Below are 13,265 nucleotides of genomic sequence, written 5' to 3'. Positions count from 1 at the left end.
ACCGGTCAGTCCTAGAGGAGATCAACCCTGACTGCTCTTTAGAAGGCCAGATCCTGAAGCTAAAACTCAAATACTTTGGCCACCTAATGAGAAGGAAGGACTCACTGGAGAAGAGCCTAATGCTGGGAAAGATTGAGGGCAAGAGAAGGAGGGGACGACAGAGAATGAGGTGGCTGGATGCAGTCACTGAAGCAGTAGGTGTGAGCTTAAATGGACTCCAGAAGATGGTAGAGGACAGGAAGGCCTGGAGGAACGTTGTCCACGGGGTCATGATGGGTCGGACACGACTTCGAAACTAACAACAACAACAAATATTTAATGTTGATTCCAATGTGTTTTTTCATATAGCTCCATAACTTTTATAACTACATGTTCTTTGCATTGTCAGCTGTCAGCATGTGGCAAGTTATTGATGTTTCTACCTCCAGTTTTAAAACCTTGCTCTCGTCTTCCAATTCAGCTTCCCTTAATTTATATTCAGCATATCACCATTATACTTGCCAATCAAAGGCAATTTAGTTGAATCAGTCTGTTCATTTGTCACTTTTTGTACAACAGCTCAAATTCTATCAGTAGGTATAGCAATCACTCCACTTATTAAACTGAACTGGGAAATATTCAAATTATTGTGCCTTTTAAAAAATAGCTCTTAAAATTAACAGTTCTCTCTGTAAAAGTAAAATAATTCATTAATGAGAAAATTACTTCATTCTTTCTAAATAGCTGCAACAGACCCAATATACGTAAACCGCCCCCCCCCCCAACACACACAGAATATACTAATAAACAGTAAGGTTTCCACCAGGATTCCTCCTATGGGACCAAGAAGGTATGAAAAAAAATTCATTCTCTTTCAAAGCTAACTGTTCTCATTTATTATTCAATTTCATTTAATTTATCAATGATTAAAAAAAAATCCTTTGAAAATCCACAGTAACTGGATTTTATATGTAGATCATCTCTGCAATTGACATATTTTCATTATATCAATTCTTATGTGCACCTTTCTTTAATATATGCTTAATTAATGCAACAGAGTCTAACATACTTTTGTTTTACTCCTTTTTTTCCCTACAAATGCCAATTTTGACGAATGTTTTGCTGACAAAAGCTATGTATGCATTCTACTGCAGATGGATAAGCATCAATGTAGTTCCTCCACCACTGTTATCCATGCTATCCATTGGAATGCATTAGAGTTGGTGGTATTTCAAAACAAACAAAATCCATCTTTTTTTATACTTCTCCAGAGGGAATTTGCAAAAGCATTTATTTGAGCATGGAGGATGTGCAAATAAGCAACCTACATGTTGCTGAAAAATATTTATTTCAGATGTATTTTCTTCTCATACTGAGCATTCTCTAGGCAATTTTTATTCCAGAGACTAATGGTATCGGCTGCCAGCAAGTAACATACCCTCTGTATTTTGTTCTAATTCATGTTGCATCTCAAAATGTTGTGGAATATAAAAATAGGCAAAGACACCCTCAAGTTTAGCTGATACTTGTTGGATTCATGGATGCAATTTTATTCCATAATTTTATTGTAATAATGATGGGTTATTTATCTTTTTGAATTTTTTTCTTCAAACGTTTCAATTCATGCAAGGTAATCCTGCTAATGTTATATTAGAATACACACCTGAAATTCTCTCTCTCTCTCTCTCTCTCTCTCTCTCTCTCTCTCTCTCTCTCTCTCTCTCTCTGTGTGTGTGTGTGTGTGTGTGTGTGTGTGTGTGTGCCTTTGAGGCGTAATCAACTACCTAATCAAGCACATGCCCTTTTTTTGGCAGCAATTTTAAAGGTGATTTGCTACTGGTTCTTCCTAGGCTGAGAGAGATGAACTGGCCCATCTAAATGGTTTCATCACTTAAAAAGAATTAAAAGTCATGCTCTCACAATTTATAGCCTGGTGCCTTTATTACAGCAGGCTGGCTTTCTTAGAAATCCCAGTCTTCTATTTTATGTTTCTTTTAATAATAATAAAAAAGTGAAGTCAATATTAGGGAATCAGCTTTCATAGATTCTAGTCTTCTCAGATCCATTCATCAAGTTATCTTTCTTTCCGCTATTGTGCACTTTACAGTATTGTGGCATGGAAAAGTTGAGTTATAGCAAAACAGATAACATAGTCCTGTCACAGTTGCAGATCTCTGATTCAGTGCAATAGTCCTGATTGCTCTCAACCTGTCAACCTGAGTAAAAGTTAACATGGGGCCTTTCAAATAACCATTTTTCCCCTCTGCTTCAGCAGGGAGCTACTCTTTTACATGAGTACCCATGTCATCTTCTTCAAGATTTCGTGGTCATATTTATTATTGTTTCTCTCTGGCAGAAGACAATCTGGTATTCAGTGGTTCCATTACAGTAAGAAAATGTTTGTGTGAACTCAAATTTCTCCACCCTGCTACACAGTTTTGTAGAGATTGTCTTTACTTTGGTTTTTCCTCGTTCTGACTGGCTGCAATTCTCTGCATGTCTGGAAAAGACATTCTAATGGGAATATACTACTTTATCTTAGTGGTCTTCAAACAATCTGCAATAATTTGGCAGATGTTGCTCAGTTGTAGGTCATTTTTCCCCTCATGTGAGTAAAGTATTCCTGTGCTTGATTTATATACATTTAGTACTAGAATAATAGCTAATTAATAAAAGCCAGAGCTTTTGATGATGACTGAGTGAATCTCCCAATGGGAAAGAGCTGTTCTAAGCACTTTTTTCTTCTTTTTACTATAAATTTTTAAAATCAAAAGGCACGATCAAGGGTCATTCAAAAACACACTAGATTTTTATTCTGATTTATTAATATTCCTGACCTTGCATCTTGTTTGTGCAAATGGTGGAGACGGACCTGATTTTTATAATTTCATTAACTTAGTAGCATAATAAATGGTCAGGTTTTTGTTTTGTTTTTTCCCCTAAGACTGCTGCTTTTTAAAATTTGGGTAAATTGTTATGTCTGAGTTGCTATGGCTAAACCATCAACATAGACCTTTGTGCTTGTGTATGGATAATAGTTTTGAGGTTGTATTATCCTCTCTTCCTCTAGGTAAGCCATTCTATTGAATATGTTGCCATCCACATTGGTTTTCAAGCCTGATTTAGAATTCTTTGGTTTTACTTTAAGTACCTGGATTAATAATTTTGTTTTGAAATCCTATGTCAGAATATAACCCTTCCAGAAATGCATATGATTATTAATAGTATCACATACACTGAGACATTCATTCAATCAGTCAGAATAGAGCTGGAAGGGACCTGGGAGGTCTTCTAGTCCAACATGAATGCTATGTCTATTTGTTGTTGTTGTTGTTGCATCAAACACCTTGTGATCTCATGGACTACAGTATACCAGACCTCACTGTCCTACACCATCTCCCACAGTTTTCCCAAATCCATGTTCATTGCGTCAATGGTACTATCTAACCATCTTATCTGCCACCCTTTTGCCTTCAGTCTTTCCCAACTTCGAGGTCTTTTCCAATGAGTCCTCTCTTCTCATTTGGTGGCCAAAATATTTGACCTTCAGCTTCAGTATCTGTCCTTCCAAAGAACAGTCAGGGTTGATTTCCTTTCGGATTGACAGATTTGATCTTCTTGCAGTCCAAGCAACTTTCAATATTTCAAAACAAAGATGAGGATCAGAATTTTGCTTGCATGTGACTTTCCTGCTCCAAATCTAGCTTGCTATTCTATCTTCCTTGGGTCATTATTAAATTTTCTAATTATGGCACAAGATTTCTTGCTTTTTGCAGGTTGCATCTGTTGTCTCAATACATTTCTGTTCTACTTTATATTTTAAACAGCACAGGTGCAAAAATTTTGCAGATGTCTTTCTACAAAGATAATAATACATAATACTTATTATAGATGTAAATATAATTATTCTACATGCTAGACAAGTGAAATATAACATCACAGCTGCTTGTTATACATGCCTTGGTAGCACATTTCATGATTTTGGCAAAGCTTTCCTAGGTTTTTGGATAAGGTTTTTGTAATGCATTGGGTTTTGTCTTACTAAAGAGTATCATGTGCGGTTAATTGCTGGAAGGTTGTTTAAGCAGGGAAGCTGGCTAACGGCCCCCAGCTCCTCAGACAACCCGTCTCCAGCGCCGCCATTGGCTGCTTCTAGGGTGGCAATAGGTTGCTTTAAATCTATTGGCCGCCACCTAGAGGCCAGGGTATAAATAGCTGCATTCGCAGCCCTGTTTCTCAGTTCAGTTCCTGTAAGCAAATAAAGAATGATTCTTGCTGAACTCACTCGCCTCGTCTCTTCAATGAAGCAAAGAACCCAGTATATAACACTGGTGATGAGGATGGGATCCTGCTTCTCCAACAGAGCTGAGAGTCACTAGGGGAGAGGCCGGAACGCGCCTGGTGGGAAATGCAATTCCCCCCCTACGGTCAGACTAGCACAGCCACGCTAGTGACCATGCACCCAGAGGACCAGTCCCTGGGCATAAGGAGGAGCAGGATAAGAAGACGATGAGCCCCAGCCGTGAAGACCAAGAGAAATGGCAAAGGTCAGAAAGCTGGAAGATTTTGACATAGATCACCCAGAAAGATGGTCTTTGTATCTATCCAGGGTCGAAAACTAGCTCTGCACCAATCAAGTCACCGAGGACAGCCTGAAGGCCGCTACACTCCTGTGTGTGTGTGTGGCCCAGCCACGTTCGACATCGCAGAGAACTTGGTCACCATTGGAGTCCGTAACGTTCGCGGACTTGAAGAAATGGCTCGGTGACCATTTCCAGCCCAAGCTGTTGGTAATCACTTGGTGCCACATGTTCGAACAGAGGGTTCAGCAACAAGGTGAAACAGCATCTGAATTCATCGCAGCATTGAGGCAGGCCACACGCCTGTGCCAGTTCTCCAACGTAGAGGAGAGGCTCTGGGACTGGCTCATCTGCGGCTTCCGGAATTGAGAGTTACAGCAAAACCTCTTCACCAAAGTGACCCTGTCATTCCTAGATGCGCTGAAAAAGATCATGGTGGACGAAGCTGCTGGTGGGGCCGTATGAGCCATGCGGCCTGCCAAAACAGCACAGCACAAGGAAGATGTCCACCATGAGGACGCTGAACACGCAGAAGACTCCGTAGACAACACGGAAGTTGACAAGTTACAAAGACACAATGATCAACAGCATCACAGTGACAAGCAACAAGAAGCAACTTACAAGGTAGATCCCTTGCTTAGGTGCCCAGGGTGTGGTGGCCGCCACCAACACATGGACTGTAGGTTCAGGACAGCCACATGCCGGGCCTGCGGGAAGACCAGCCACATCGCGTCCATCTGCAGAGGTTGCAAGAGGGACTGGCAATCGAATCGCCAGTCAGACATTCTGATTAGGAGAGGTACTGGGGCCCCGGGGCAGTATAGCATAGGGTTTTGCTCCAGCCATAGAAGCATTTGCCACATGGGAGCTCGCCATCCTATTAAACCAAAGTTTAGACTTCAGGTAGAGCTGCAAGGGGTCCCTTGCAAGATGGAGCTGGACACGGGCTCAGCTATATCCATTATAACACTTGAGACATTTAATTTTGTCTGCAATCACAGAAAGAGATGGGCCATCTTGAGGCCATCTGACATTATACTGACCGACTTCCAGAATGCCAGAGTTGCAGTCAAGGGTGAGGCCACACTGGCTGTCAAATTTAAGGGGTTTTCTGGGAATCTGGACGTTGTCTTAGTAGGGGGTCAGCAAACAAGCCTGATTGGGCTTGATTGGTTTGATGCACTAGGCATCCAAGTAACTGGAATCAACCGGATGCAAGTCGCGAGTCTAGCAACAGTATGCGAGGGATTTGCAGATGTGTTTGACTCAGGTCTGGGGACGTACACGGGCTTGCCAATAACATTTAAACTAGATCCTACTGTAGTGCCAGTCAGGATTAAACCTCGTAGAGTGCCATTTGCTCTTAAACAACCTTCCAGCAATTAACCCCACGTGATACTCTTTAGTAAGACAAAACCCAATACATTACAGTTTTATATCTCTGCTGCTACTAAAATGAATGGGCTACAGCTAGTTAAGTTGATTTTTTAAAAAAAACTGACTTGGTTTCTGTTTTGTGTAATTATCAGGAGAACCTGAACATGTCAATGGTGAAAGTGTAAAACTAGGGTTAAGATCGTGTTGCTGCCTTGTGATGAAATATTATTGTAAAAAAAATCCAGACTGTACTTTTGTTGTCATCAATTAATATTTAAGGAACTTAGTTATTATTTCCTATATGTTTTAGGTGATGGTTTTGTAAACCTTCAGTGGTGGGTTCCTATACTGTATTATTAGTTAAGAGACTGGCTCACCCCTTCAATTTGCTGATTCACAGCAAAACAGTTTGGAAGATGATAGAGAATAGAATACTTGCAATGTTCATTTTAAATGGAAAACAATTCCATTACTGGAATTCTTGTAATCCTAACTCTGTCTTCTCAACAAATCTTGCTAAAGAAATATGGTGAGAAAAATGCTTAGAAAATACTTTTGGTTCAGGCAGATAGGAAGAGTGACAAAACCTGGGGACTTGGAATCATGTAGCTCAAGATTTATTTGCTTTCCCTATGTCCAGGTTTCCACCAGCTCACCAAATATGGTATCCTCATTTATCACTCTGACAGTAATTATACCCATTTATCACTTTGGGTACTGAAATTGCCAATGATAATTTGGAACTTATTTTTCCATGTCTCTGGCTGTGCTAAACCAAAGCACCTATTTTTTGATAAGCCTGTAAAATGATATAACAAAAGATCTCATCTATTTTTGTATTTAAAAATATTGACTCCATTATTAGCTCTCATAGTGTATAGTTGAGATGGAATATCTAACAGAGCCTGGGAAAGCAGAGGAGGAGAAAGACCATTGTGAAAAAGACACCTCAACTCCAGAGAATCAGAGCAACTCTGCCTTAATTGCACTAGATATGAGCTGAGTAGAGAATTGCTTTGACAGGCTTTCAAGATTAATGTCAAGGTCTATGAGGCTGGTAAACGCAGGAGACAAGACCCACTTGGATTTCTGGAAAGATCTTTATTGCCAGTATGGTAATGTAACATATTCTTGAAAGCCTATTTGAGTAGAACTTTCCTTCTTTTTCCTGCCTTCAACTTATATCTTTTACAATGACCCTTTTTTACCTCTGAATTCTTAATTTAATAGATATCTCATCACAACTGCTCCAATGTCACAAAAAGTGCACTGCCACATATTCATGAAGTTCTTCTAGTTTCATACTTCAGACTGTAATTTATCGGGTAGTCTTTTGAATCCTCCTTGTAAAATTAGTTCTTGGTGGTTTCCTTTTCCCCATATTGCCAAGGTAAGGCCTTTGGGCAAGCGAGAAGCCTCCAAAAGGGTCATTAATCATTTCTAGGATGCTCCCATAGAGGCTAACTTATTTTTGAAATCTCTAACCACTTTTAAATGTTGTCTTTGGATTGGTATTAACAAGATGAAATGGCATTAACAATATTAGTAGGTCTGGTTGCAGTACAAGAAACCTGGTTAACAGCTGGAGATCAACAGATTTTGATACTTGGTTTTAATTCCTGGGTCACACAAGCATGCAGATTACAAGAAAATGACTGGGCAATAGGAGATTGGCCATACTGATCAAGGTAAAGTGAAATTAATAATAGATAGATTACCCAAGCTGTGATTTGAAGAATGGATGCTTAATATGTAGATTTGGGCTGTCCAACTTTCAAATGCCATTTTCAGTACACAGATTCTCCATTCAGTTCTTGGTTCAATCAGATCTGAAGACCAACAAAGGAACTTGGGCATGGCTGCCAAAAGTGACATTGGATCTCTTAAATGTGTTAAGTCTTTGAAGTGGTTGTCTCAACATAAATCAGTCTCCCAGAAATAAAAGTCTTTAACATTTTATATACCTCAACATCTTAGCAGAGGTTTCTTTAGAGCACATTTTGAAAAAAAATTAGATCCTATGCTAAGATATGGGAGGTTCCATGGACTTCCATTTCAAGAAAGATTGTATACCTGTAGGGCATCACTATTGGAGACACTGCACATGTCTTGTTTCCAAATTATAGTCTGCAGAATGGACTATTTGTTTTTTATTTAAAAAAACAAAAAAATATTGGGATGCTCAGTAGAAACAGTCTTCTTGCAAGGAACAAGCTTGCATATCACCAGCAGGACTGCAATTTTTTAATATCAAAGGTCAGTTCAAAGAAGTCATGCTACCTAGAACAAATTGGGATTAATTGATTATGAATATGTCTTACTGTTTTCTTTGTATTAGTACATTTTGTGGGGAAAATATGATCATACAACTAATAAATAAAGTTTATTCTGGTTGTAGATTAATACTCAGTTGTCAAAACTGACAGATAGACACACTCCTGACTCCCAGCACAGCTATGTGGATACTCTTATTGTGATCTATAAAATAATGTATGTTTATTAATTATAAATATAAGATTCATATTTCCTTTGGAATCACATGACAGTTCTGGAGGACCCAGATTTTCATTGCTGTTCTGTAGATGATCCTAATTCTCATATGTACATAAAAGAGCCTTGGTGGAGCAGTGGGCTAATGCCTCCTTAAGTAACACCAGCTGCCTGCAGTTAGTGCAGGTTCACATCCCACCAGGCTCAAGGTTGACTCAGCCTTCCATCCTTCCGAGGTAGGTAAAATGAGAACCCATATTGTTGGGGGCAATTAAGCTGACTTTGTAATAATGCCGCTTGGGTGTGTGTGAAAGCCCTAATAAGCAGGCATATACATAGAATGAAGGCTACTGCTAAGCTTGTAAGCCGCCCTGAGTCTTCGGAGAAGGGCGGGATATAAATGGAATTAAAATTAAAAAAAATTTTTTGTGCAGTTATGAACTACAGACCTCTAGATTTAAAAGCAACACTATATAAGTAAATATAAATAGGGCACTATTCTTATAACCTTAATTACATTCTTGCAAGTTGCTATTGATCAATACAATATCAATATTGTGCAGTATTGTAACTCTTATCCAGATCTGTAATATGATTAACAACAAACTAAACCAAATTTGTTGTGTTATTTATTGTAATATTACTCTAAACTGAAGCATGAGAATCCTACAATTAGCTTCATTATGTAGTTGGAAAGATAGAACAGGATGATTAATTACATTCGAATCATTGCAGTCCTATTTTCCATTAACCCTTGGATGTGGTACAATGTGAATTTTCTAGAGGAGGCTCTGAGATAAAGACCTTTCCTTCCCACCCACTCCAAAAAAAAAAAATCTACCAGAATTTGCATAATGCTATTGTTCCAGCTTTCTTTTGAACTGAGGCACCTGGCTGTATGGAGGAGAATTTAGAATAAAAAGCTTAGTTTTGACCTTCCGGCAACCAACACAAAGAACAAATTGGAAAATGAAAGGATAAAAATTCAACATTATGGATCAGTTAGCAAAAGGAAACAAAACAGCAGGAGCAGAATCATAACAGGAAACATATGTGGAAACATTGCACTAAATTCCAAGAGAAGACATGAATACATTTCCAATCTTACTTGCATCTTGTCACTGAGTGCCTATGCTACATAAATAAATCCTCCTCACGCATACACACTTAAATTAACCCATACTTGAAAGAGAAGTTCTGTTTAATTGCATTCTTAAGAACTTTAAATGTAGATAATCTCACCAACTTTAATTGGATTTCTAGTATGTTTGAACCAATCATGTTCTTTCTGTTCTTATTGATGTTGTCCTATAAAGCCAAATAGTTCCTAGAATGTTTTATATAGGATTGTATCTTAGCGTTTGTCCCTTTCATTAAATCTGCTGAATGAGAGATAGGGAGAAAAAGGAAGAAGAAAAATTAATTAAACCGGTAATTTATTTCAGAAATCAGACAAGTGATTAAACAAACTTAAAATTGTTTTAGAAGCAAAGAGAGACAAGTTTCACAACATTGCCACATAATTGGTTTTGTAAAATGTATCACATAATTGATTTTACTAAAAGAAATTAAAGTGTGAGTGAACTTGAATGGGATTATGTTAAAGAATTTGTATTTTTCTGAAATGTTTTGAGAGAAACATAAAAGAGAAAAATAGTGGTTATTTTATGACTTGCTTTTTCAAAGATGTATGCATTCAACTCATCTCAGAAGAAAACTGGAAATATTTTACACTTGATAAAATAAAAAAAATAAGAATAATTTGCTGGGCCCTATTTAGAGGTTTCAGCAAAGTTGGTTTCTGAAGATGTGGTGCTTCATATGTAACATTTAATTCAATGTATTTATACCAGATAAAGAAACTGAAGGTAACTGGTTTTATCTTATTAAAAGTTTGTTATATTTTGCTATAATCCTTCTCTGCTTCCAACATAGACCTGATCTATATTAAGCCTTTTGCATAGGCACAATACATTTGAATTAAGAACAACAACAAAGCTATTGCTGTTAAGTCTTTCATATAGTGAATAGGCTGAAGGCTAAGCAAGAAGGATAAGCTTTGTACAGGTGCATTTAGAGTCATAATCATTAGAAATCCTATCAAGGGGGGTAGCTATTGTCACCCCATAGTGTTTCCAGATTGCTTATCTTTGTCCATCCCTGTTCTCATTCTCAGGGCAAGGAAGACAAGGGAGCTGAACAGCCCATAGTTTTATGAGACAGCTACCTCCAACGTTACCTAGCTTGCTGGTCCTTAGGAGAAGAATTTCTTGATCGCTGGCAGAAAAATGCTTGCTACTTGTTGAATCCAGCTGCATGTTGAGAAACAGAGAAAAGGAGTCAAAATGATATTAAGAGGAAAGAGCTAAATTGTGGACTATCAAGTTTTGGTTCTTTTGTGCTATTACTTCACAAACTGTCTCTTCCAATTTCCTGATTCTATGTACTGTACAAATCAAGTACTATTCGATATCTTAAGTTGCAGAAAGTTGCATACAAAAACACAAACCCCAAGGATTTTTGTCTATGAATTCATACATGGAAGATGAGTTCAGGAACAATACCTGAAGAGAACTCCGGAAGCAATGCACGAGTGAAGATCTGCCAAAAAAGATACCTTGGGAATTAGCATAGCCAGAATTTACTTTAATGAAACAAGAACTTTATCATTTCTTCACCTTAAAGAATTTTGCTTCTTTCCAACTCCTTTCAGAGTGTAGGAGGGTTGGTCACTATAACCCTTTAAACAGTGTGTTTGAAGAGACTCTTCAGGACTTCAAGATTGTCCTACTGGGCAATCATTTAAATATGATCCAGCAGTGTGCTGCAGCTGCCAAAAAAGCCAACAAAGTGCAAGCCTGCATTAACAGAGGGATAGAATCAAGATCATGTGAAGTATTAATACCACTTTTCAATGCCTTGGTAAGGCCACACTTGGAATACTGCATCCAGTTTTGGTCATCATGGTGTAAAAAAGATGTTGAGATTCTAAAGAGTACAGAGAAGAGCAACAAAGATGATTAGGGGACTGGAGGCTAAAACATATAAAGAACAGTTGTTGGAACTGGGTATGTCTAGTTTAATGAAAAGAAGGACTAGGGTGACATAATAGCAATGTTCTAATATCTCAGAGGTTGCCACAAAGAAGAGGGAGTTAAACTATTCTCCAAAGCACCCGAAGGCAGGACAAGATGCAATGGATGGAAACTAATCAAAGACAGAAGCAACCTAGAAGTAAGGAGAAATTTCCTGACAGAACAATTAATTGGTGAAACAACCTGCCTCCAGAAGTTGTGAATGCTCCAACACTGGAAATTTTTAAGAAGAAACTGGACAACCATTTGTCTGAAATGGTCCCTTCCAACTCTTATTATTATTATTATCAATAATAATAATAATAATAATAATAATAATAATAATAATAATAATAATAATTTGCACAGTCAGCCAGATGTTCAGACTGGATTTGTCATTTTTGTTTACCTATCGAGTTCTTACCAAGGACCTGGGATAGGCAGATGTGGATGTTTGATGGTATTATAGATACTGTCACAGGATGGAAGCAGTTCCTAGTAAGGCCACCTTTTGCAATTGACTAATGGCGAATTTGTCAATGCCAATAATAATTTGTCTATTATTATTATTGTTATTGTTGTTGTTCTTCTTCTTATATTATTATTATTATTATTATTATTATTATTATTATTATTATTATTATTATTATTATTATTATTATTATTATTATTATTATTATTACCTCCTAGTTGAAGCAACCCTACAGTTACAATGGTATTCCTCAAAGGAATGGGAAATCTGCATTGTTTTACCTGTAGTCTCAGTATGACCAGCAAAGAGCAGTTCCTAAACTTTGGCTACTAGCCTGATGCAGGTTAAAAAAGCCACAGAGGGTGGAAGTGCCCCAGGAGTTGCTTCGGGAGCAACTGATAAAGCATGCCTTGTGATATTGCAAAGCAAAGGCTGCTCTTTCCATACTTACATATGACCGAATGATGAAAGTATGATGGCACAGGGTGAAGCTGTTGTTCTGTTCCAGCCTACTACCGGCCCTGCAGAAAAGGCAGTAACAACCCCTTTACAAAAGGCAAAAGGCTGGAAGTAAGCCTGCCAAATTTATTTACACAAAACAGATCCAAAACAGAGCAAACTGAGCAAAACAAAATACGAACCACTAAAAAAAGGAGCTATTCAAACGGTTGCCTTCAGCAAACCAGCCCTCCCACACATTCCCCTTTTAAACAGTTCAAGGCGTGGCTTCTCTCTGCCTCCTTCCGAGGTTCCCCATTGCTTTCCTCTGTTTACTCCTGATTGACTGCCTCCTGCATCGGGCGTCCTTGAACAGGGCCAGCTGTGGGTCATCTTCATCCACGCTGTCAGGGTCACACAGCTGGGTCTGCGTAGTAACCAGATGAGAGGGGCCTGGCTGAGAGCTCTGCGAAGCCTCAGAACTGTCCTCTGCAGGTTCTCCAAACCCCTCCTCCTCCTCCTCCTCTGAATCGTCCGACCCAACTGCCGAACCCACAGGCTGACCTTGAATCACAACAGCTGTGATGAACCTTTGACATTTTGTCATTATTATGGTTAGGAATGGACTCCTGTGATGGGAGGCTTTATGGGAGGTTTGAGTGACTAACAGGCAACCACCAGCAGTTGAAAGGAAAGAAGATGGGCCAATTGATCAGTATCTCCTTAGGCAGGTAAGGAATCTATGCAACCCCACTGTTATAAGCAATTTCCCAAGAACCTTTAGCTCTAAAAACCACATGGGTCCCACCACATTTTTTTCTTTTTTCTTTCTCTTTTAAGTTATATCAATTCTGT

This window comes from Vipera berus (assembly GCF_964194415.1).
Source record: "Vipera berus genome assembly, chromosome: 1".
NCBI classification, from domain to species: Eukaryota; Metazoa; Chordata; class Lepidosauria; order Squamata; family Viperidae; genus Vipera; species Vipera berus.
Note: the sequence above shows the minus strand (reverse complement) of the source record.